Here is a 4,648-nt window from a genome sequence, read left to right on the forward strand (position 1 = left end):
CAATCCTAGCTCCTCAAACTCTCTCAGCAAAATCTCATTCCTAGTTTTAGTTACTAATTTAGTAAAGTAATTATAGCAATTTAGTTTCTGAACTAGCTCAGGGACTAGAAAAAACAGCCCTGTGAAGTCACTCCTCGATTTTCTTTCCCCTCTCTCCCCCGAGTTTTTATTCTCCCGGCCCCGCTCCACCCCTGACCAGGTCTGCTCTCGCTACTGCTCTCGGCTCTTTGTATTGTACCATTTCAATTGTGACATTTAGATTCTACTGTAATGTGCTGTTTCAAATTTTATGAATAATGTATACTTTTGAAAAAATTAACTGCTCTTATTTTAAAATCTGATATACCCTCTACCTGGGGAACAAAAATAAAATTCATTTTTGGATCTGGGAGATGCAATAGTGGCTTGCTTTGTCTACTCCACCCATCCACCTGGTATTGCAGGACCTCTGGGAACATGCAGCTTCGCCTCTCTGGGGTGGGAAGTTGTAAAAGAGAAAAGAAGAAAAAGGGTTTACAGCTGCTTGACCGTGCTCTCCTTTCCTTCGTAGGTTGCTACTCGCCACAGGTCACTTCTCCTGCCGCCGGTGCGCCATGTTGCCGCCTTCTGCTCAGCAAGGTCAGCAGCTGCCTTTGTGGTTTCCTTTCCGTACTTACACATGGAGACTTGTCCACATATTTCAGAGCGAGGCCTTGTCACGTTTTCCGCCCTGCAGCTAGGCTGAACAATGCCTCCTGTTGAATTTCTGTGCAACTGCTGGCAAGACTGCATCACAGGCAGACCCACCCCACCCCGCCAAAATTATTCTCGGATTCTATGTATCCCAGAAAGTCTATTTATTAATTTCAGTTAGGACGTGAATAAATGAGATAAATTAAACATTCAGCTGTAATTGCTCGGGCTCCTGCCTTTGCACCTCGGTGATCTCCCATAATACGGGGGAGCCCATTTAAAACTGAGTGAGAAGGAATTTCTTCTCCCAGAGGGTTGTGAATCTGTGGAATTCTCTGCCCAAGGAGCAGTTGAGGCTAGCTCATTGAATGTATTCAAATCACAGATAGATAGATTTTTAACCAATAGGGGAATTAACGGTTATGGGGAACGGGCAGGAAAGTGGAGCTGAGTCCACGGCCAGATCAGCCATGATCTTGTTGAATGGCGGAGCAGGCTCGAGGGGCTAGATGGCTTACTCCTGTTCCTAATTCTTATGTTTATGTTCTTATGTTTATATACAGCCATAAACTTCAAATTGTGAGATGTCGATGTTGCCACCAGCTGCAGCCAAGAAGGAGCCTGTGGTTTAAAAGTTAAGTGCCACAGCGACCTTGATGGCCACAGACCGTGCTGGCTCTGCCTTGGTGCGAGGCTCAAGTTGTGGCTACAGCAGGTGACATAGCTTGGTGACAGCCTCCTTTATGAAGCAAAGGTGCCTCAGCCATTGTTCATCCAAGAAGACAAGGTCGGAGAAGTGCTCCTGGAACACCCACTGTGCAGTGCCATACACCTCCCTATTTGGTGAGCTACTCCTGCTCTCTCTTGTCATCCTTGCCATTCATCATCATTCTCCAGCCCCAAAGGCAGCCCGAGCAGATCACCCACAACTGCAGTACAACTGTTGTGAAGGGAGCCAAAAACAATACAGCACGGGCAAAATCTCTTCTCAGCAGTCAGAATTAAGTTTTTAGAGTCAGAACATGGAGACAGGCGTAGGCCATTCAGCCCCTGGAGCCTGTTCCTCCATTCAATGAGATTATGGCTCATCTGTAGCCGAACTTAATTTCTTCTTCTTAGGCAGTCCCTCGGAACCGAGGATGACTTGCTTCCACACTAAAAATGAGTTCTCAGGTGACTGCTGAGTCCAATGCAAGAGCTACAGACTCTGCCACAGGTGGGGCAGATGGTGATTGAAGGGGCGGGTGGGTGGGGTGTTTGGGTTGTCATGCGCTCCTTCCGCTGTTTGCGCTTGGCTTCGCTTGCTCCCGGCGAAGAGACTCGAGGTGTCCGGCGCCTTCCCGGATGCTTCACCTCCACTTTGAGCGGTCTTGGGCCAGGGATTCCCTGGTGTCGTTGGGGATGTTGCACTTTTTGAAGGAGGCTTTGAGGGAGTCCTTGAAGCATTTCCTCTGCCCACCTGGGGCTCTCTTGCCGTGTTGGGGCTCTGAGTAGAGCGCTTGTTTTGGGAGTCTTGTATTGGGCATGCAGGCGATGTGGCCCGTCGAACAGAGCTGATCGAGTGTGGTCAATGCTGCGATGCTGGGGATGTTGGCCTGAGCGAGAACACTGATGCTGGTGTGCCTATCCTGCCAATGGATTTGCAGGATCTTGCGGAGGCAGCAATGCTGGTACCTCTCCAGTGCTTTGAGATGCCTGCTGTACATGGTCCATGTCTTTGAAGCATATAGGAAGGTGGCTATCACTACTGCTCTGTAGACCATGAGCTTGGTGCCAGGTTTGAGGTCCTGGTTTCCAAACACTGTCTTCCTCAGACAACCAAAGGCTGCACTGGGACGCTGAAGGTGGTGTTGGACTTTGTCATCGATGTCTGCCCTTGTTGACAGTAGGCTCCCGTGGTATGGAAAATGGTCCACGTTGTCCAAGGCCTCGTCGTGGAAGGCCGCGAGCGTACCGGTGAACACCGTTGTACTCCATCTCCAGGGACACCCTGGCTCAAATGTAACCGCATAAGAGAGGCAGGCAGTCAGACTGAACTTCCCCCTCGACCGCCCGCTGCCTGAACTGGTTAATGGCCACCATGGCCATGCCCAGGAGCAGTCCTACGAGGAGGCCTTCCGACCTGCCTGCTCCCCTCCGCACAGGATGCCAAAGATCAGGAGCGTGGGACCAGAATTTGAGGAGCAGTCCCTTCAAATAATGGAACAGAGGCTGCAACCTCAAACATTCAACATACACATGGAACACGGACTCTTCCAGACCACCTGGGAGTCCATGAACTGACATAAAAACCTATTGCACGGGACTGCTCCATGCAATACCCTCCAGGCCAAGTCCCCAATAAATAAAGGGAGGACTCCCACGTAGAGAATGCTCCATTGGGAACCCCCGCCTCCTCCGGATGATAATCGGCTCCTCAGTGACCTTTCATATACTGGAGCTAACTGCAAATTATGAGATGTCGCTATTGTCACCTGCTGCAGCTGAGCATAAATGATAAGGTCTACAATGACTTTGACAGCCACAGACAGTGCTGTCCATGCCCGGGTTGAGGCTGGAGTTGTGGCTGCAGCAGGTGACATAGCTCGGTGATGTATGAAGTGATGGGTGCTTCAGGCATCACTCCACCAAGAGTTTGAGGTAGGAGAAGTGCTCCTTGAATCATCATCATAGGTGGTCCCTCGTATTGAGGATGACTTGCTTCCACGCCAAAAAGGGCTGAGTTCACCGGTGTTTCAATGAAGGACCTAATATGCCAGGTCCAGAACTACATGTTGAAGGGTGGAAGATGCCTGTGCGTGGATTTTTTTAACGTGTGGTGGCCGTTGCACACCAGCCACCACACAGGCTTGACAGATCATGGTGTTGGTCCAGTGGCAAGGATTAACCAAGACGACTGGAGACCAGCTCTGCTGCATGGACCTAGTATGCACACATATTGCAGTGTGGGCTGGCCTGTGCTGCCCCTGGGCCCTCACCGCTTCTGTGCCCCGAACGCAGGCCTCTCCTGGGCCCCGATCACGTCGCTCCACGATCACTTGCCGCCTCTGCGCCCTAACCTCGCCGCTCCTGCTGTACCTGCTCACGCTCCAATCAGCGATCTGGACCATGATGACATCCAATCCACAATATATCCATCATTGAAACACTGACCCAAACCACAATATATCCATCCCTTAAACACTGATCCTAACCACAATATCAGGTTCTGACATTCCAAAAATTCAATGGTGAAGCTGGGAAAGGCAAATCAAAGTTCAGATCTTAAAAGTATGAGAAAGGGACAGAAAAATGTACTCCCAAAAAGTTGGCAAATGCTACTGGAAAAGTAAATGTAACGAGTTTAAGGGAAAGCAGCAGACTGGAAACAAGAGGAATCAGTCAGCTGAAAATGCTCCTTGAATGCACTCCTGCACAATGCCGTTCACCTCCCTATTCAGTGAGCTTCTCCTGCTCTCTCCTGTCTTTGCTGCTCCCCTCATCCTCCAATCCCAAAGGGAGCCCGACCAGAACACCCATGGCTACAGTACAACAGCTGTGAAGGGAGCCAAGTCCACTGCAGCACCTGCAAAACCTTTTCTCAGCAGTCAGAATTAAGTTTGCAGGGTCAGAAAACAGACCCCAAAACACCCAGAAATTAACCAGCAGCCTCAAATGTCAAACCAGAAACTAACCAGCATGCAGTACATTAACCCTTTGAACAGCATTGATGAATGGTCCTTTCTGCCTCTCAGTGCCATAAGTTGCTGGGCGGTTTGATTATGCGGCAGATCAGGCACTGGGGCAGCCCAATATCAGAATGTTGTCTTGCAACAAGCGTAGGACTCTTACCCAACCATTTGAATTATCAAACCAGTGGATGAATTAAATAAAACTGAAAAAACAGTTGCTGTTAAAGTTAATAAGGGGACACAATTGTTGGTAAGGAGGGGGAAGGCCTTCACTCCCTTATCCACGAGCAACAATTTGGCATATC

General features: G+C 49.5%; 1 pseudogene; it reads left to right on the forward strand.

The window, feature by feature from the left end:
• Positions 1-293: 293 nt before the first annotated feature.
• LOC139274396 (U2 spliceosomal RNA) lies at positions 294-467 on the forward strand (annotated as a pseudogene).
• The last annotated feature ends 4,181 nt before the right edge of the window (positions 468-4,648 follow it).

This window comes from Pristiophorus japonicus, chromosome 9, assembly GCF_044704955.1.
Source record: "Pristiophorus japonicus isolate sPriJap1 chromosome 9, sPriJap1.hap1, whole genome shotgun sequence".
Lineage (NCBI taxonomy): Eukaryota > Metazoa > Chordata > Chondrichthyes > Pristiophoridae > Pristiophorus > Pristiophorus japonicus.